This window comes from Crinia signifera, chromosome 6 (assembly GCF_055691185.1).
Source record: "Crinia signifera chromosome 6, ASM5569118v1, whole genome shotgun sequence".
In the NCBI taxonomy this organism is placed as follows: Eukaryota; Metazoa; Chordata; class Amphibia; order Anura; family Myobatrachidae; genus Crinia; species Crinia signifera.
The window spans coordinates 60,512,755-60,534,649 of NC_139222.1; the positions used below are offsets into that span (position 1 = coordinate 60,512,755).

Below are 21,895 nucleotides of genomic sequence, written 5' to 3' on the forward strand. Positions count from 1 at the left end.
CAGCACACCATAATGCCCAGTCACCGCTCTGTCCCCATGTACAGAAGACCCTAATGCCCAGTCACCCCTCTGTCCCCATGTATAGCACACCCTAATGCCCAGTCACCCCTCTGTCCCCATGTATAGCAAACCCTAATGCCCAGTCACCCCTCTGTCCCCATGTATAGCACACCCTAATGCCCAGTCACCCCTGTGTCCCCATGTATAGCACACCCTAATGCCCAGTCACCCCTCTGTCCCCATGTATAGCACACCCTAATGCCCAGTCACCCCTCTGTCCCCATGTATAGCACACCCTAATGCCAAGTCACCCCTCTGTCCCCATGTATAGCACACCCTAATGCCCAGTCACCCACTGTCCCCATGTATAGCACAACCTAATGCCAAGTCACTCCTCTGTCCCCATGTATAGCACACCCTAATGCCCAGTCAACCCTCTTTCCCCATGTATAACACACCCTAATGCCCAGTCACCCCTCTGTCCCCATGTATAGCACACCCTAATGCCCAGTCAACCCTCTTTCCCCATGTATAACACACCCTAATGCCCAGTCGCCCCTCTGTCCCCATGTATAGCACACCTTAATGCCCAGTCACCCCTCTGTCCCCATGTATAGCACACCCTAATGCCCAGTCACCCCTCTGTCACCTTGTACAGCACACCCTAATGCCCAGTCACCCTTCTGTCCCCATGTATAGCGCACCCTAATGCCCAGTCACCCCTCTGTCCCCATGTATAGCGCACCTTAATGCCCAGTCACCCCTCTGTCCCCATGTATAGCACACCCTAATGCCCAGTCACCCCTCTGTCCCCATGTATAGCAAACCCTAATGCCCAGTCACCCCTCTGTCCCCATGTATAGCACACCCTAATGCCCAGTCACCCCTCTGTCCCCACGTACAGCACACCCTAATGCCCAGTCACCCCTCTGTCCCCACGTATAGCACACCCTAATGCCCAGTCACCCCTCTGTCCCCACGTATAGCACACCTTAATGCCCAGTCACCCCTCTGTCCCCACGTATAGCACACCCTAATGCCCAGTCACCCCTCTGTCCCCACGTATAGCACACCTTAATGCCCAGTCACCCCTCTGTCCCCATGTACAGCACACCCTAATGCCCAGTCACCCCTCTTTCCCCATGTATAGCACACCCTAATGCCCAGTCACCCCTCTGTCCCCATGTACAGCACACCCTAATGCCCAGTCACCCCTCTGTCACCTTGTACAGCACACCCTAATGCCCTGTCACCCCTCTGTCCCCATGTATAGCACACCCTAATGCCGAGTCACCCCTCTGTCACCTTGTACAGCACACCCTAATGCCCAGTCACCCCTCTGTCCCCATGTACAGCACACCCTAATGCCCAGTCACCCCTCTGTCCCCATGTATAGCACACCCTAATGCCCAGTCACCCCTCTGTCCCCATGTACAGCACACCCTAATGCCCAGTCACCCCTCTGTCACCTTGTACAGCACACCCTAATGCCCTGTCACCCCTCTGTCCCCATGTATAGCACACCCTAATGCCGAGTCACCCCTCTGTCACCTTGTACAGCACACCCTAATGCCCTGTCACCCCTCTGTCCCCATGTATAGCACACCCTAATGCCCAATTACCCCTCTGCCCCCATGTAACGCACACCCTAATGCCCAGTCACCCCTCTGTCCCCATGTATAGCACACCCTAATGCCAGTCACAACTCTGTCCCCACGTATAGCACACCCTAATGGCAGTCACCCCTCTGTCACCTTGTACAGCACACCCTAATGCCCAGTCACCCCTCTGTCACATTGTTCAGCACACCCTAATGCCCAGTCACCCCTCTGTCCCCATGTACATCACACCCTAATGCCCAGTCACCCCGCTGTCCCCATGTACAGCACACCCTAATGCCCAGTCACCCCTCTGTCCCCATGTACAGCACACCCTAATGCCCAGTCACCCCTCTGTCCCCATCTACAGCACACCCTAATACCCATTCACCCCTCTGTCCCCATGTATAGCACACCCTGATGCCCAGTCACCGCTCTGTCCCCATGTAAAGCACACCCTAATGCCCAGTCACCCCTCTGTCACATTGTTCAGCACACCCTAATGCCCAGTCACCCCTCTGTCCCCATGTACATCACACCCTAATGCCCAGTCACCCCGCTGTCCCCATGTACAGCACACCCTAATGCCCAGTCACCCCTCTGTCCCCATGTACAGCACACCCTAATGCCCAGTCACCCCTCTGTCCCCATCTACAGCACACCCTAATACCCATTCACCCCTCTGTCCCCATGTATAGCACACCCTGATGCCCAGTCACCGCTCTGTCCCCATGTATAGCACACCCTAATGCCCAGTCACCCCTCTGTCACCTTGTACAGCACACCCTAATGCCCAGTCACCCCAATGTACCCATGTATAGCACACCCTAATGCCCAGTCACCCCTCAGTCACCTTGTACAGCACACACCTGAATGCCCAGTCACCCCTCTGTCCCCATGTATACCACACCCTAATGCCCAGTCACCCCTCTGTCCCCATGTATACCACACCCTAATGCCCAGTCACCCCTCTGTCCCCATGTATAGCACAACTTAATGCCCAGTCACCCCTCTGTCCCCATGTACAGCACACCGTAATGCCCAGTCACCCCTCTGTCCCCATGTATAGCACATCCTAATGCCCAGTCACCCCTCTGTCCCTATGTTTAGCACACCCTAATGCCCAGTCACCCCTCTGTCCCCATGTTTAGCACACCCTAATGCCCAGTCACCGCCCTGTTCCCATGTATAGCACACCCTAATGCCCAGTCACCCCTCTGTCCCCATGTATTGCACACCCTAATGCCCAGTCGCCCCTCTGTCCCCATGTATAGCACACCTTAATGCCCAGTCATCCCTCTGTCCCCATGTATAGCACACCCTAATGCCCAGTCACCCCTCTGTCCCATGTATAGCACACCCTAATGCCCAGTCACCCCTCTGTCCCCATGTATAGCACACCCTAATGCCCATTCACCCCTATGTCCACATGTACAGCACACCCTAATGCCCAGTCACCCCTCTGTCCCCATGTACAGCACACCCTAATGCCCAGTCACCCCTCTGTCCCCATGTACAGCACACCCTAATGCCCAGTCACCGCTCTGTCCCCATGTACAGAAGAACCTAATGCCCAGTCACCCCTCTGTCCCCATGTATAGCACACCCTAATGCCCAGTCACCCCTCTGTCCCCATGTATAGCACACCCTAATGCCCATTCACCCCTCTGTCCCCATGTATTGCACACCCGAATGCCCAGTCACCCCTCTGTCCCCATGTATAGCACACCCTAATGCCCAGTCACCCCTCTGTCCCCATGTGTAGCACACCCTAATGCCCAGTCACCCCTCTGTCCCATGTATAGCACACCCTAATGCCCAGTCACCCCTCTGTCCCCATGTATAGCACACCCTAATGCCCATTCACCCCTATGTCCCTATGTACAGCACACCCTAATGCCCAGTCACCCCTCTGTCCCCATGTACAGCACACCATAATGCCCAGTCACCGCTCTGTCCCCATGTACAGAAGACCCTAATGCCCAGTCACCCCTCTGTCCCCATGTATAGCACACCCTAATGCCCAGTCACCCCTCTGTCCCCATGTATAGCAAACCCTAATGCCCAGTCACCCATCTGTCCCCATGTATAGCACACCCTAATGCCCAGTCACCCCTGTGTCCCCATGTATAGCACACCCTAATGCCCAGTCACCCCTCTGTCCCCATGTATAGCACACCCTAATGCCCAGTCACCCCTCTGTCCCCATGTATAGCACACCCTAATGCCAAGTCACCCCTCTGTCCCCATGTATAGCACACCCTAATGCCCAGTCACCCACTGTCCCCATGTATAGCACAACCTAATGCCAAGTCACTCCTCTGTCCCCATGTATAGCACACCCTAATGCCCAGTCAACCCTCTTTCCCCATGTATAGCACACCCTAATGCCCAGTCACCCCTCTGTCACCTTGTACAGCACACCCTAATGCCCAGTCACCCTTCTGTCCCCATGTATAGCGCACCCTAATGCCCAGTCACCCCTCTGTCCCCATGTATAGCGCACCTTAATGCCCAGTCACCCCTCTGTCCCCATGTATAGCACACCCTAATGCCCAGTCACCCCTCTGTCCCCATGTATAGCAAACCCTAATGCCCAGTCACCCCTCTGTCCCCATGTATAGCACACCCTAATGCCCAGTCACCCCTCTGTCCCCACGTATAGCACACCCTAATGCCCAGTCACCCCTCTGTACCCACGTATAGCACACCCTAATGCCCAGTCACCCCTCTGTCCCCACGTATAGCACACCTTAATGCCCAGTCACCCCTCTGTCCCCACGTATAGCACACCCTAATGCCCAGTCACCCCTCTGTCCCCACGTATAGCACACCTTAATGCCCAGTCACCCCTCTGTCCCCACGTATAGCACACCCTAATGCCCAGTCACCCCTCTGTCCCCACGTATAGCACACCCTAATGCGCAGTCACCCCTCTGTCCCAATGTATAGCACACCCTAATGCCCAGTCACCCCTCTGTCCCCATGTATAGCACACCCTAATGCCCAGTCACCCCTCTGTACCCATGTATAGCACACCCTAATGCCCAGTCACCCCTCTGTCCCCATGTATAGCACACCCTAATGCCCAGTCACACCTCTGTCACCTTGTACAGCACATCCTAATGCCCAGTCACCACTCTATCCCCATGTATAGCACACCCTAATGCCCAGTCACCCCTCTGTCCCCATGTACAGCACACCCTAATGCCCATTCACCCCTCTGTCCCCATGTATAGCACACCCTAATGCCAAGTCACCCCTCTGTCCCCATGTATAGCACACCCTAATGCCCAGTCACCCCTCTGTTCCCATGTATAGCACACCCTAATGCCCAGTCACCCCTCTGTCCCCATGTATAGCACACCCTAATGCCCAGTCACCGCTCTGCCCCATGTACAGCACACCCTAATGCCCAGTCATCCCTCTGTCCCCATGTATAGCACACCCTAATGCCCAGTCTCCCCTCTGTCCACATGTATAGCACACCCTAATGCCCAGTCACCGCTCTATCCCCATGTATAGCACACCCTAATGCCCAGTCACCCCTCTGTCCCCATGTATAGCACACCCTAATGCCCAGTCACCCCTCTGTCCCCATGTATAGCACACCCTAATGCCCAGTCACCCCTCTGTCCCCATGTATAGCACACCCTAATGCCCAGTCACCCCTCTGTCCCCATGTGTAGCACACCCTAATGCCCAGTCACCGCTCTGTCCCCATGTATAGCACACCCTAATGCCCATTCACCCCTCTGTCCCCATGTATAGCACACCCTAATGCCCAGTCACCCCTCTGTCCCCATGTATAGCACACCCTAATGCCCAGTCACCCCTCTGTCCCCATGTATAGCACACCCTAATGCCCAGTCACCCCCCTGTCCCCATGTATAGCACACCCTAATGCCCAGTCACCCCTCTGTTCCCATGTATAGCACACCCTAATGCCCAGTCACCCCTCAGTCCCCATGTATAGCACACCCTAATGCCCAGTCACCGCTCTGCCCCATGTACAGAACACCCTAATGACCAGTCATCCCTCTGTCCCCATGTATAGCACACCCTAATGCCCAGTCACCGCTCTGCCCCATGTACAGCACACCCTAATGCCCAGTCATCCCTCTGTCCCCATGTATAGCACACCCTAATGCCCAGTCACCCCTCTGTCCACATGTATAGCACACCCTAATGCCCAGTCACCGCTCTGTCCCCATGTATAGCACACCCTAATGCCCAGTCACCGCTCTGTCCCCATGTATAGCACACCCTAATGCCCAGTCACCCCTCTGTCCCCATGTATAGCACACCCTAATGCCCAGTCACCCCTCTGTCCCCATGTATAGCACACCCTAATGCCCAGTCACCCCTCTGTACCCATGTATAGCACACCCTAATGCCCAGTCACCCCTCTGTCCCCATGTATAGCACACCCTAATGCCCAGTCACACCTCTGTCACCTTGTACAGCACATCCTAATGCCCAGTCACCACTCTATCCCCATGTATAGCACACCCTAATGCCCAGTCACCCCTCTGTCCCCATGTACAGCACACCCTAATGCCCATTCACCCCTCTGTCCCCATGTATAGCACACCCTAATGCCCAGTCACCCCTCTGTTCCCATGTATAGCACACCCTAATGCCCAGTCACCCCTCAGTCCCCATGTATAGCACACCCTAATGCCCAGTCACCGCTCTGCCCCATGTACAGAACACCCTAATGACCAGTCATCCCTCTGTCCCCATGTATAGCACACCCTAATGCCCAGTCACCACTCTGTCCACATGTATAGCACACCCTAATGCCCAGTCACCGCTCTATCCCCATGTACAGCACACCCTAATGCCCAGTCACCCCTCTGTCCCCATGTATAGCACACCCTAATGCCCAGTCACCCCTCTGTCCCCATGTATAGCACACCCTAATGCCCAGTCACCCCTCTGTCCCCATGTGTAGCACACCCTAATGCCCAGTCACCCCCCTGTCCCCATGTATAGCACACCCTAATGCCCAGTCACCCCTCTGTCCCCATGTATAGCACACCCTAATGCCCAGTCACCCCTCTGTCCTCAAGTATAGCACACCCTAATGCTCAGTCACCCCTCTGTCCCCATGTATAGCACACCTTAATGCCCAGTCACCCCTCTGTCCCCATGTATAGCACACCCTAATGCCCAGTCACCCCTCTGTCAACATGTATAGCACACCATAATGCCCAGTCACCCCTCTGTCCCCATGTATAGCACACCCTAATGCCCAGTCAATGCTCTGTCCCCATGTATAGCACACCCTAATGCCCAGTCACCCCTCTGTCCCCATGTATAGCACACCCTAATGCCCAGTCACCCCTCTGTCCCCATGTATAGCACACCCTAATGCCCAGTCACCGCTCTGTCCCCATGTATAGCACACCCTAATGCCCAGTCACCGCTCTGTCCCCATGTATAACACACCCTAATGCCCAGTCACCGCTCTGTCCCCATGTATAGCACACCCTAATGCCCAGTCACCCCTCCTTCCCCATGTATAGCACACCCTTATGCCCAGTCACCCCTCTGTCCCCATGTATAGCACACCCTAATGCCCAGTCACCCCTCTGTCCCCATGTATAGCACACCCTAATGCCCAGTCACCGCTCTGTCCCCATGTATAGCACACCCTAATGCCCAGTCACCGCTCTGTCCCCATGTATAGCACACCCTAATGCCCAGTCACCCCTCTGTCCCCATCTATAGCACACCCTAATGCCCAGTCACCCCTCTGTCCCCATGTAGAGCACACCCTAATGCCCAGTCACCCCTCTGTCCCCATGTAGAGCACACCCTAATGCCCAGTCACCCCTCTGTCCCCATGTATAGCACACCCCCGCTACTACAGCACATGCTGCATAAGGTGTACATACACTGAATGAGACATCCTGCAGTACACGGGGAGCTTGCTATCTGCTGGGTCAGTGGCGTAACTACTGTGGGTGCAGCTGCTACAGGTCCTGAGCTGTCGGTAGGGCCCGCTACTCACCCTGCACCCTATAAAAAAAAAAAGGCAGTGGCACCCACTGCAGCGACACCCTCTGCCCCCCCTCAGACGCCGGAGATCATTTTGGGTCCTGCCTCGCCCCTCAATAGCCAGCCAGAGATGTACCCTGGCCTGCACTGACCTCCCCCACCCCCATTTCAGGAGCCAGAAATGTGCGTGTGTCCTGCGCCGCCCCGCGCCCCACCAATAGCCGGTGATGCGCCCTGCGACCTCCCGGGTCCCCCACCCTCTTCCTAGATGCTAGAGATGTGCGTCCCACCGCCGCACTGCCTACCCCCCAGACGCCGGAGATATTGCGTGACCCTGACCCCCGCCTAGCAGTCCCTGCACCCACCTCCTCTCCAGTAGCTGCATCATGATGGGAACACAGTGCTGGGCCTGCCTCCAGCATCCGCACAGGGATGACACTGCTGCCTTGTCCAGCATGAATTCCCCTGCCGCCGGTCTCCACTTGACCCTGTGCCTGGAGCTCACCCCCTGCTTGGTAAGTGCCCTTGGAGCACTGTACCTTCTTTTCTGTACCCAGTGTGCGTGTGTGTGTATGAAACCTTATGAGCCACCTACACCCTTCCTCTGTGTGTGACCCTTTTCACCCCCCATCACCCCTGGTGTATTTCCCCCTATTCTCTTGTATGACACCTTGACCCTCTTCCACCCTCATCCCTGGTCTTTAACCCTCCTGTACCACACATCCCCTGTATGTGTCACCTTCTTCACTCTCCACATCCTTCCTCTGTGTAAGACCCCCTGAACCCACTATGCCTGTGTGACACCTTCTTGCCCCTACCCCCACTGTGACCCCCTGTAGTACTGTACCACCTTCCTCTGTGTTTGACCCTCCTGTCGGCCACTACCCCTGTGTTTCTTACCTCCTGCCTCTGTGTATGCATTTTGACACCCTGTACAAAGGGGTGGGGGGGCCCTTTTCAAAATTTGCTATGGGGCCCAGAGAGATCTAGTTACGCCCCTGTGCTGGGTGCTTCCACATTATACTACAGGCAGGACATTTCTGTCTATACAGATGGAAAAAATTTATTCCAAACCTTGCCAGAGCCATCTACAACGGCGAACCCTGGTGAGTATGCTTTCCTTCCCCAGGTAACCTAACAGGATTTCTTAGGGACCACCAGATGGATGGAGGAGACCTACCTACGTGTCAAGATAGGTAAGTATTCAGATGAAAGGGCTCTGAATGTAATAAAGTTTTATTTTTCATGTGTGTTTGTGTTTTTATTTAACTATTGGTTCTGCTTTTGAACTATGAGCCCAGCAAGCTCTTAAATGGGCCACATGCTGGGACTTGTGGTTCTCCAAGTCCCAGTATGCGTTCCAGGCTTGCTGGAACTCATAGTTCCACAGCAAAACCCAATGGTTTATACAAATTTTTACACTTGAATCAGCCCGGTACCCACTGGGGGTGCCAGACGCGTTCCCGACAGTCATTTACCAGACGTCGGGATCCCGACTGTCAAAACAACGACAGCCCAACGGCCACTCGCTATTTTTCCTTGTGGGGGTCCACGACCCCCATAGAGAGAGAACAGAATACCCCCCGCAAGGGGTTTTTATGCGCTCGCCATGCTGTCTGAGTCCGGCTGTCCGGATCCCGAATGTCGGAACCCCATACCACACCCCTCACAGGCCAGGGGTACTGGGACTGCCTGGCCAGGTAAGTTCTGGAAGGGGGGACCCCTTTATCGGTGGGGTCCCCACTTCCCCAGGACCTCTGACCAGGCAGACCGGTTGGAGGGATGAATGCTTTCGCGGGGGGGACTTGTAGAAAAAGTCTCCCCTCGCCCCCCCGGCTGTGGCATTACCTTGCTGGCTGGTTGGGCCTGGGGCTGGTTCTTGAAATACGGGGGACCCCATTCGTTTTGTCCTCTGTATTTTGGGAACCAGGACCGGCCATTGGGCCTGGTGCTGGTTTAAAAAAATACGGGGAACCCTTACTTGTTTACTTGTTCGGGGGGGGGACGCCGTTTCAAAAAAATATATATTTATTTTTTACACTGACACCTGCACGGATCTGAATGATCCATGTAGGCTTCTGCTGATACGAATTAGTATTTAATGGCTGATAAATACAAATTCGTATTGAAAAAATACGTATGCATACGACATCAGTAAAATAGTCAGTAAAATATAAAAAACAAAACCTCTCATTGCTTGAGGATCCCACGTGATAAGCTGCTGTGAGCAGCTTATCATATGTGACCCAAGCTGAATTTATATAAAATATAAAATCAAAGGCGAGGAATTGGCTGGCAACTTGGGGCGGATGGAGGCCAGAACTGATTTTATATTTTATATAAATATACATTTACGCTGCAAGGTGAAGTTCCTTCGCCTTGCAAGCCAGCCTGCGACTGCAAGACTGAGTAAGGGGAGACTTACTTAAGCTGTAGCCATAGAGGGACACTGCAACCGATGGTCACAATGTCCCTCTAAACTGCCATTGCATCGCAGTTTGATATGATCACAAATGCCGGCAAGGGGTGGTATGCACCTCCTCCTGCATTTGCATTGCTTGAGGATCCCACATGATAAGCTGCTTATCATTTGCGACCCAAGAATAGAATAGAATAGAATCAACTTTATTGGCCATGTGTGCTTGCGCACACTAGGAATTTTTGGGGGATTTACAGTGCAGCATAAATCATGGCTAAGGGGGGGGGGGGGGGAGGCATTACATACATTACATTGAGACATTACATGCGGGGACCACATTTTTAAAGGGCAAAATTCGCCCTGCCCCTCTAGCAGTGCCCCATTTAAACAGCCTCACGGAGAAGCCCAGCGCCGCCGCAGATGGCGATACCCGGCGCTTACCCGGCAGCGAAGCGACTTCGGGGGGGCCAGGCCCGCCCCCTTTGATGACGGCGGCGGCTGGGCCCGCACCCTTTGATGACATTTTTTTAAAAATATTTATTTTTTACACTGACACTTGCACGGATCTGAATGATCCATGTAGGCTTCTGCTGATACGAATTAGTATTTAATGGCTGATAAATACAAATTCGTATTGAAAAAATACGTATGCATACGACATCAGTAAAATATGAGAAAAAAAAAGAAAACAAAACCTCCCCTCTGGTAATATCCACCCACTATTATTGCTTAGCACAAATCTCTGCGTATATATGTGCTCCCCATGGGAGATCGACACCAGCAAAGTTGCTTAGCAAAATTGTATGCCCCTTTACTCAGGCTGCAGTCGCAAAGGGTCACAGCCACCGATGGTCCCGATGTTCTTCTAAACTGCAATCACAGTTGGATAAGATGGCAAATGGAGGCAGGGGGTGGAATGCACCTCCTCCTGCATTTGCATTGCTTAAGGATTGCACATGATAAACTATTGCAAGCAGCTTATCATATGCAATCCAAACTGAGAGCCTGATTCAGACCTGTTCTCTATGCTGGGGAAAAAAATGGTGTCTGCAGCGCTTAAGTGGGGAGGCGTCATGTAAAAAGCAACCCTGAGTGCGGCGAAACGCATCCCAAGGATTGGTCTGTCCATCAAGTACTGGAGACCGAGAGACCGGAACATCAACTCTCTAAAGCCTCTTAAAATCTGAGCTCTTTAGCCAGGTTGACAAAGCCGGCCTGAGCGCTCGAAACGCGTTTCCAAAGGATTCCCGCCTCATCTGTGACACCAACCTGCTGCACATCTGTGATACCAACTTGCTGCATGTCTGCACTTTAAACGTACTGACAGCCTGCCTAAATCATCGCTCCCCAGCAATGGCTATGACTGCCAGCTGCATGCGGCTGTCACCACATGAGAGTGTACAGGACACTGACCTAGGAAGAACGGAGATTAGCTTGTGCGGAAGGTATGGCCGTAGCAGTCCGGGACCATGGACCATCGGCTTCTCCACACAACAAGGTACTCCTGGTACCTCAACACACAGGACACATGTCACATGCTCTAACTTTCTATCTATAACGTGCAATACATCGCGCGCATCAAGTGCGGTCCAAAAATTAAGCCGGCCTGCGACTGCAAGCCTGAGTAAGAGGAGACTTACTTAGGCTGTAGTTGTAGAGGGTGAACGTGACCGATGGTCGCAGTGTCCTTGTAAACTGCCATTGCATCGCAGTTTGATATGATCACAAATGCCGGCAGGGGGTGGTATGCACCTCTTCCTGCATTTGTATTGCTTGAGGATCCCACGTGATAAGCTGCTGTGAGCAGCTTATCATATGTGACCCAACTGAATTTATATAAAATATAAAATCAAAGGCGAGGAATTGGCTGGCAACTTGGGGCGGATGGAGGCCAGAACTGATTTTATATTTTATATAAATATACATTTACACTGCAAGGTGAAGTTCCTTCGCCTTGCAAGCCAGCCTGCGACTACAAGACTGAGTAAGGGGAGACTTACTTAAGCTGTAGCCATAGAGGGACACTGCAACCGATGGTCACAATGTCCCTCTAAACTGCCATTGCATCGCAGTTTGATTTGATCACAAATGCCGGCAAGGGGTGGTATGCACCTCCTCCTGCATTTGCATTGCTTGAGGATCCCACATGATAAGCTGCTTATCATTTGCAACCCAAGAATAGAATAGAATAGAATCAACTTTATTGGCCATGTGTGCTTGCGCACACTAGGAATTTTGGGGGGATTTACAGTGCAGCATAAATCATGGATAAGGGGGGGGGGGGAGGCATTACATACATTACATTGAGACATTACATGCGGGGACCACATTTTTAAAGGGCAAAATTGGCCCTGCCCCTCTAGCAGTGCCCCACTTAAACAGCCTCACGGGGAAGCCCAGCGCCGCCGCAGACGGCGATACCCGGTGCTTACCCAGCAGCGAAGCGACTTCGGAGGGGCCAGACCCGCCCCCTTTGATGAGGGCGGCGGCTGGGCCCGCACCCTTTGATGACATTTTTTTTAAAATATTTATTTTCTACACTGACACTTGCACGGATCTGAATGATCCATGTAGGCTTCTGCTGATACGAATTAGTATTTAATGGCTGATAAATACAAATTCGTATTGAATAAATACGTATGCATACGACATCAGTAAAATATGAGAAAAAAAAAACAAAACCTCCCCTCTGGTAATATCCACCCACTATTATTGCTTAGCACAAATCTCTGCGTGTATATGTGCTCCCCATGGGAGATCGACACCAGCAAAGTTGCTTAGCAAAATTGCTTAGAAAAATTGCTTAGCACAGATCTCTACGTGTGTATGCCCCTTTACTCAGGCTGCAGTCGCAAAGGGTCACAGCCACCGATGGTCCCGATGTTCTTCTAAACTGCAATCACAGTTTGATACGATGGAAAATGGAGGCAGGGGTGGAATGCACCTCCTCCTGCATTTGCATTGCTTATGGATTGCACATGATAAACTATTGCAAGCAGCTTATCATATGCAATCCAAACTGAGAGCCTGATTCAGACCTGTTCTCTATGCTGGGAAAAAAAATGGTGTCTGCAGCGCTTAAGTGGGGAGGCGTCACGTAAAAAGCAACCCTGAGTGCGGCAAAACGCATCCCAAGGATTGGTCTGTCCATCAAGTACTGGAGACCGAGAGACCGGAACATCAACTCTCTAAAGCCTCTTAAAATCTGAGCACTTTAGCCAGGTTGACAAAGCTGGAAACGCGTTTCCAAAGGATTCCCGCCTCATCTGTGACACCAACCTGCTGCACATCTGTGATACCAAATTGCTGCATGTCTGCACTTTAAACGTACTGACAGCCTGCCTAAATCATCGCTCCCCAGCAATGGCTATGACTGCCAGCTGCATGCGGCTGTCACCACGTGAGAGTGTACAGGACACTGACCTAGGAAGAACGGAGATCAGCTTGTGCGAACGGTACGGCCGTAGCAGTCCGGGACCATGGACCATCGGCTTCTCCACACAACAAGGTACTCCTGGTACCTCAACACACAGGACACATGTCACATGCTCTAACTTTCTATCTATAACGTGCAATACATCGTGCGCATCAAGTGCAGTCCAAAAATTAAGCCGGCCTGCGACTGCAAGCCTGAGTAAGAGGAGACTTACTTAGGCTGTAGTCATAGAGGGTGAACGTGACTGATGGTCTCAGTGTCCTTATAAACTGCCATTGCATCGCAGTTTGATATGAACACAAATGCCGGCAGGGGGTGGTATGCACCTCCTCCTGCATTTGCATTGCTTGAGGATCCCACGTGATAAGCTGCTGTGAGCAGCTTATCATATGTGACCCAAGCTGAATTTATATAAAATATAAAATCAAAGGCGAGGAATTGGCTGGAATTTGGGGCGGATGGAGGCCAGAACTGATTTTATATAAATATACATTTACACTGCAAGGTGAAGTTCCTTCGCCTTGCAAGCCAGCCTGCGACTGCAAGACTGAGTAAGGGGAGACTTACTTAAGCTGTAGCCATAGAGGGACACTGCAACCGATGGTCACAATGTCCCTCTAAACTGCCATTGCATCGCAGTTTGATATGATCACAAATGCCGGCAAGGGGTGGTATGCACCTCCTCCTGCATTTGCATTGCTTGAGGATCCCACATGATAAGCTGCTTATCATTTGCGACCCAAGAATAGAATAGAATAGAATCAACTTTATTGGCCATGTGTGCTTGCGCACACTAGGAATTTTTTGGGGATTTACAGTGCAGCATCAAGCATGGATAAGGGGGGGGGGGGGGGGGAGGCATTACATACATTACATTGAGACATTACATGCGGGGACCACATTTTTAAAGGGCAAAATTCGCCCTGCCCCTCTAGCAGTGCCCCACTTAAACAGCCTCACGGGGAAGCCCAGCGCCGCCGCAGACGGCGATACCCGGTGCTTACCCAGCAGCGAAGCGACTTCGGAGGGGCCAGACCCGCCCCCTTTGATGAGGGCGGCGGCTGGGCCCGCACCCTTTGATGACATTGCGGCCCGGGCACGCCCCTCTTGTGACATTGGCGGCCCGGGACTGCCACCAGCTTTGACATCAGCGGGCCCGGTCCACCTCCCAGCGCCCTTCCCGCTCTAAATGCTAGAGTGAACACTAATAAGCAGGGACAGTACAGTTATCACACAGGGAACACATACCTGCCGAGCTGCACAGCACCTAGGCAGCCATCAGAGGCACCACTGGTCGCTGCAGCAGCCAGGTAGGTAGCGATATAAGCAAGGACAGTGGTGGTGGTGGGGGGCGGGGGGGATAGAGTCACTGAGGCCTGGGGAGAGACAATGAGGTCTGAGGCTGGAGTTGGGCCCTCCCTGGGCTGAGTTCCACGCCTCTGCCCCCTATAGTCTAATCATACATCCTCCCTGGGGGGGACGGGGGGTGCTGCCACAGGATAGATGGCTCCTGCATCTGCTGATGATGGGGGACAGCGGCTTGGTTCTGTGGGACTGATATATCCCCTGTCCTGGCCGGGTGCCGCCTCCAGGTGCCGATGGGGGCCACCGTCACCTCTGGGGGTCATCATGCCAGGGACCGTGCCTGCGGCCAGGTCCTGAGCCTCTGGTGCCGTCCCCGGGGGCTGAGCTGTGCGCCGCTGGCTGGGGCCTGGTCCACTGCCGTGTCATCCAGTGCTGCATCTCCGTGCATCTCCTGCAGTTGCAGTGAGCCCTCCCCGGCTGGGGTGGGGGGGAGTGGTCACCGTGCCGCCATCCGTCCTCCTCCTACGCCGTACTCCGTCCAGGGCGCCCTTTCTGAGGCCCCTACCGGAAGCTCAGCTAAATTTAGATAAAATATAACATCAAAGGCGAGTGATTGGCTGGCAACTTGGGACGGATGGAGGCCAGAACTGATGTTACATTTTATATAAATATAAATATATGCTTCAAGGTGAAGTTCCTTCGCCTTACAAGCCGGCCTGCAACTGCAAGACTGAGAAAGCGGAGACTTACCTAAGCTGTAGCCATAGAGGGACACTGCAACCGATGGTCACAATGTCCCTCTAAACTGCCATTGCATCGCAGTTTGATTTGATCACAAATTCCGGCAAGGGGTGGTATGCACCTCCTCCTGCATTTGCATTGCTTTAGGATCCCACATGATAAGCTGCTTATCATTTGCGACCCAAGAATAGAATAGAATAGAATCAACTTTATTGGCCATGTGTGCTTGCGCACACTAGGAATTTTTTGTGGATTTACAGTGTAGCATCAAGCACTGGGGGGGGGGGGGGGGGGCATTACATACATTACATTGAGACATTACATGCGGGGACCACATGTCCGACGAGCAGCACAGCGCATAGGCAGCCATCAGTGGCGCCACTGGTCTCTGCAGCAGCCAGGTAGGTAACGATATAAGTAGTGTTCCCGCTAGGCTGCTTTAGCTCTAGCAGCGCCCCGCTAAAAACAGCCCCACGGGGAAGCAAAGTGCCGCCGTAGATGGCGATGCCCAGCGCTTCCTCATCAGCAAACCGACTTCGGAGGGGCCGGGCCCGCCCCCTTTGGTGACGGTGGTGGCCGGGCCCGCCCCCTTTGATGACGGCAGCGGCCCGGGCATGCCCCTCTTGTGTCAATGGCGGCCCGGTCCGCCCCCGGCGCCCTGCCCGCTCTAACTGCTAGAGTGAACACTAATAAGCAGGGACAGTACAGTTTTCACACAGGGAACACATACCTGCCGAGCTGCACAGCACCTAGGCAGCCATCAGCGGCACTACTGGTCGTTGCAGCAGCCAGGTATGTAACAATATAAGCCGGGACAGTACAGTATCACACAGGGAACACATACCTGCCGAGCTGCACAGCGCCTAGGCAGCCATCAGAGGCGCCACTGGTTGCTGCGGACTCCTGCATCTGCTGATGCTGCGGGACAGCAGCTTGGGCCTGATCTTTCCCCTGTCCTGGCCGGAAGCCGCCTCCAGGTGCCGATGGGGGCCACCGTCGCCTCGGGGGTCATCATGCCGGGGACCGTGCCTGTGGCCGGGTCCTGAGCCTATGGTGCCGTACCCGGGGGCTGAGCTGTGCGCTGCTGGCTGCGGCCTGGTCCAGTGTGGCGTCATCCAGTGCCGCATCTCCGTGCATCTCCTGCCGTTGCAGTGCGCCCGCCCCGGCCGGGGTGGGGGGGGAGTAGTCACCGTGCCGCCATCCGTCCTCCCCCTCCGCCGTCATGGCGCCCTTTCTCCGCCCCGTACCGGAAGCTCAGCTAAATTTATATAAAATATAACATCAAAGGTGAAAGATTGGCTGGCAACTTGGGGCGGATGGAGGCCAGAACTGATGTTATATTTTATATAAATATACACTTACGCTGCAAGGTAAAGTTTTCTTCACCTCGCAAGCCAGCCTGCGACTGCAAGACTGAGTAAGATGAGACTTACTTAAGCTGTAGTCGTATAGGAACACCCCAACCAATGGTCGCAATGACCCGCTACACTGCCATTGCATCGCAGTTTGATATGATCACAAATGCCAGCAGGGGGTGGTAAGCACCTCCTCCTGCATTTGCATTGCTTGAGGATCCCACATGATCAGCTGCTGTGAACAACTTATCATATGTGACCGAAGCTGAATTTATATAAAATATAACATCAAAGGCTGGCAACTTGGGGCGGATGGAGGCCAGAACTGATGTTATATTCTCTATAAATATACATTTACGCTGCATGGTGAAGTTATCTCCCCATGTGACTCCAATATCTTCGGCCACTTAAAAAACAAACACTTAAAGGTGAACGGTTCACCTGTGACAAGGAGGTGCAGGAGACCGTGGAAACCTGGATTCATCAGCAACCAAGGAGTTTCTACACTGAATCCATCCACTCCCTTGTTACGCGCTGGATCATTGCATCAATGTCAATTATGTGTAGTTGTAATGTTACACATGAACTGTAATTAAATATTCTTTGATTAAAATATTGTTTACATACAACCGTAGTCTCCCTTTTCATTTGGGCACACCTTATATATGGTCTGTATACCCCATTTTCTATGCAGATGTCATTTGTTCAGTATGTAAATGGTAGTGTCTACAAAACTCCTATGGACAAATCTCTACTTACATTCCAGCAAATGTGAATGTAAAACTCATTATGGCCCTTATTCTGGTTGCCACGCAGGGAACGGTGGTGGCACTGTGCATACGCAACCAGGACAGCGGGCGGGGGTGGCCCCATTAGCGTATGGGAGTGTTTCATGGACGTTCCTATAAGAACTCAGGGCGTTCTCATGCTAATGAGGCCATGATGCGGGGGGTGGGCAGCTGCTGATATCACCGGATGTCAGCTGCCCCCCCATTTCCTTCCCAGTGTGCCCACATATGTAAGTGCCTTGAAAGTCACTTTTATTTGCATGCACGCACCACATCCTTCAATGGTCGGCAACCATCAAAAGATGTGGCCGTTCCCTCCTGGCCTGTGAATGGATGTTACTTTGTGGATGTTACTGCAACAGCCAACCATTCACAAGGCGGGCTTTGGTGTAATCACAACGCTGCAAATTTACAGCCTTGCGAATCAACCAGAATAATCCCCTATATGTAAATTACAAGACAGGAAGTGATCACATACTCACCTGCTATTAAATGGTGCCCTCCGGGATACCAGGTGTAGGGGGTGCGGGAATTCCAGCAGATGTAACGGGATGCACTTCTGGAAGTCAGAACATCGCCTCTAAATTCCGGAGTCCCCTGTGCATTCCGGGAGTGCGGACCAGCATGGATTGGAGTCTACGAAAAGGGGGGAATCACTGATATCATTTCTCTGACTGAGCCCTGAAATGTCTTTTTCGCAATTATCATACATTAAATGCTGTTAAATCTATGTATTACATGACATGCAAATAATAGTAAAGCGTGGAGCAGATACTGTAAAAAACAATATATGTAATTCAACGTAGTGGAACGATCACATTGTAAATAAGCTGGAAACTGATTATAGCCGCCGGCCAATGTAACAGGTGAAGAATAGTCAGTGCGACGAGCTGACGCCTGGGAACCGTGAAATGTATATTGAACTCTGTAAGTACCCATCTGAAGTAGCCCAAGTAGCCCAACCCTGAGAGGGAGAGTGATCAGATAGTATACAGGGCATTCCGGGGGAAATACAGAAACCAGGGTCTCCTTATAGAACAGATGCTAAACCAACTAAAATACTGATTTATTAGAAGATGATTATAATACAGTTCCTCCATCCGGTGCGTTGTCGGCCGCTGGAGTCGGCATTTCAGCTCACACCGGCCGGGGAGGGACGGGCTGAAATAAGTGACCAGTGGCTGTGCGTGGCTAAACCTAATCCTAATGAGCACAAACAGCGTGATAAAATACATCAATAGAGTATCACCCCATCTCCTTGGGGCTAATTCAGACCTGATCACGTGGCTGCGAATTTGCATATCAGCCGATTCTTCATAAACTGCACATGCGCACGGCCCCTATAACCCATTTCAAGTCCTTCTATTCCATTCCAGACTCTTCACCCACTCTACTATTGTAGCAGCATCCTCCTCTCCCCCCCATGTCAGCCTGCCCACCTACACCCCTGCTCTAGCAGCATCCTCCTCTCCCCCCATGTCAGCCTGCCCACCTACACCACTGCTCTATCGTGCATCCTCCTCTACCCCCATGTCAGCCTGCCCACCTACACCCCTGCTCTAGCAGCATCCTCCTCTCCCCCCATGTCAGCCTGCCCACCTACACTCCTGCTCTAGCAGCATCCTCCTCTCCCCCATGTAAGCCTGCCCACCTACACCCCTGCTCTAGCAGCATCCTCCTCTCCCCCCATGTCAGCCTGCCCACCTACACCCCTGCTCTAGCAGGATCCTCCTCTCCCCTAATGTCAGCCTGCCCACCTACACCCCTGCTCTAGCAGCATCCTCCTCTCCCCCAATATCAGCCTGCCCACCTACACCTCTGCTCTAGCAGCATCCTCCTCTCCCCCCATGTCAGCCTGCCCATCTACACCGCTGCTCTAGCAGCATCCTCCTCTCCCCCCATGTCAGCCTGCCCACCTACACCCCTGCTCTAGCAGCATCCTCCTCTCCCCCCATGTCAGCCTGCCCACCTACACCCCTGCTCTAGCAGCATCCTCCTCTTCCCCCATGTCAGCCTGCCCACCTACACCCCTGCTCTAGCAGCAGCCTCCTCTCCCCCCATGTCAGCCTGCCCACCTACACCCCTGCTCTAGCAGCATCCTCCTCTCTCCCCATGTCAGCCTGCCCACCTACACCCCTGCTCTAACAGCATCCTCCTTTCCCCCATGTCAGAATGCCCACCTACACCCCTGCTCTAGCAGCATCCTCCTCTCCCCCCATGTCAGCCTGCCCACCTACACCCCTGCTCTAGCAGCATCCTCCTCTCCCCCCATATCAGCCTGCCCACCTACACCCCTGCTCTAGCAGCATCCTCCTCTCTCCCCATGTCAGCCTGCCCACCTACACCCCTGCCCAAGCAGCATCCTCCTCTCCCCCCATGTCAGCCTGCCCACCTACACCCCTGCTCTAACAGCATCCTCCTTTCCCCCATGCCAGCCTGCCCACCTACACCCCTGCTCTAGCAGAATCCTCCTCTCCCCCCATGTCAGCCTGCCCACCTACACCCCTGCTCTAGCAGAATCCTCCTCTCCCCCCATGTCAGCCTGCCCACCTACACCCCTGCTCTAGCAGCAGCCTCCTCTCCCCCCATGTCAGCCTGCCCACCTACACCCCTGCTCTAGCAGCATCCTCCTCTCCCCCAATGTCAGCCTGTCCACCTACACCCCTGCTCTAGCAGCATCCTCCTCTCCCCCCATGTCAGCCTGCCCACCTACACACCTGCTCTAGGAGCATCCTCCTCTCCCCCATGTCAGCCTGCCCACCGACACCCCTGCTCTAGCAGCATCCTCCTATCCCCCCATGTCAGCCTGCCCACCGACACCCCTGCTCTAGCAGCATCCTCCTCTCCCCCCATGTGAGCCTGCCCACCTACACCCCTGCTCTAGCAGCATCCTCCTCCCTCCCCATGTCAGCCTGCCCACCTACACCCCTGCTCTAACAGCATCCTCCTTTCCCCCATGTCAGCCTGCCCACCTACACCCCTGCTCTAGCAGCATCCTCCTCTTCCCCCATGTCAGCCTGCCCACCTACACCCCTGCTCTAGCAGCAGCCTCCTCTCCCCCCATGTCAGCCTGCCCACCTACACCCCTGCTCTAGCAGCATCCTCCTCTCCCCCCATGTCAGCCTGCCCACCTATACCCCTGCTCTAGCAGCATCCTCCTCTCCACCCATGTCAGCCTGCCCACAGACACCCCTGCTCTAGCAGCATCCTCCTCTCCCCCCATGTCAGCCTGCCCACCGACACCCCTGCTCTAGCAGCATCCTCCTCTCCCCCCATGTCAGCCTGCCCCCCCGACACCCCTGCTCTAGCAGCATCCTTCTCTCCCCCCATGTGAGTCTGCCCAACTACACCCCTGCTCTAGCAGCATCCTCCTCTCTCCCCATGTCAGCCTGCCCACCTACACCCCTGCCCTAGCAGCATCCTCCTCTCCCCCCATGTCAGCCTGCCCACCTACACCCCTGCTCTAGCAGCATCCTCCTCTCCCCCCATGTGAGCCTGCCCACCTACACCCCTGCTCTAGCAGCATCCTCCTCTCTCCCCATGTCAGCCTGCCCACCTACACCCCTGCTCTAACAGCATCCTCCTTTCCCCCATGTCAGAATGCCCACCTACACACCTGCTCTAGCAGCATCCTCCTCTCCCCCCATGTCAGCCTGCCCACCTACACCCCTGCTCTAGCAGCATCCTCCTCTCCCCCCATATCAGCCTGCCCACCTACACCCCTGCTCTAGCAGCATCCTCCTCTCTCCCCATGTCAGCCTGCCCACCTACACCCCTGCCCAAGCAGCATCCTCCTCTCCCCCCATGTCAGCCTGCCCACCTACACCCCTGCTCTAACAGCATCCTCCTTTCCCCCATGCCAGCCTGCCCACCTACACCCCTGCTCTAGCAGAATCCTCCTCTCCCCCCATGTCAGCCTGCCCACCTACACCCCTGCTCTAGCAGAATCCTCCTCTCCCCCCATGTCAGCCTGCCCACCTACACCCCTGCTCTAGCAGCAGCCTCCTCTCCCCCCATGTCAGCCTGCCCACCTACACCCCTGCTCTAGCAGCATCCTCCTCTCCCCCAATGTCAGCCTGTCCACCTACACCCCTGCTCTAGCAGCATCCTCCTCTCCCCCCATGTCAGCCTGCCCACCTACACACCTGCTCTAGGAGCATCCTCCTCTCCCCCATGTCAGCCTGCCCACCGACACCCCTGCTCTAGCAGCATCCTCCTATCCCCCCATGTCAGCCTGCCCACCGACA

General features: G+C 54.0%; 1 long non-coding RNA gene across 1 annotated transcript in view; it reads right to left on the bottom strand.

Annotated features, from left to right (window-relative positions):
* LOC146007653 (uncharacterized) overlaps nucleotides 1–21,895 on the bottom strand; it is a 45,712-nt gene that overhangs the window by 17,811 nt on the left and 6,006 nt on the right. The window contains exon 2 of the long non-coding RNA XR_014444374.1: nucleotides 18,131–18,284. This is a non-coding gene — a long non-coding RNA (uncharacterized LOC146007653). The remainder of the gene's footprint in view (nucleotides 1–18,130; nucleotides 18,285–21,895) is intronic.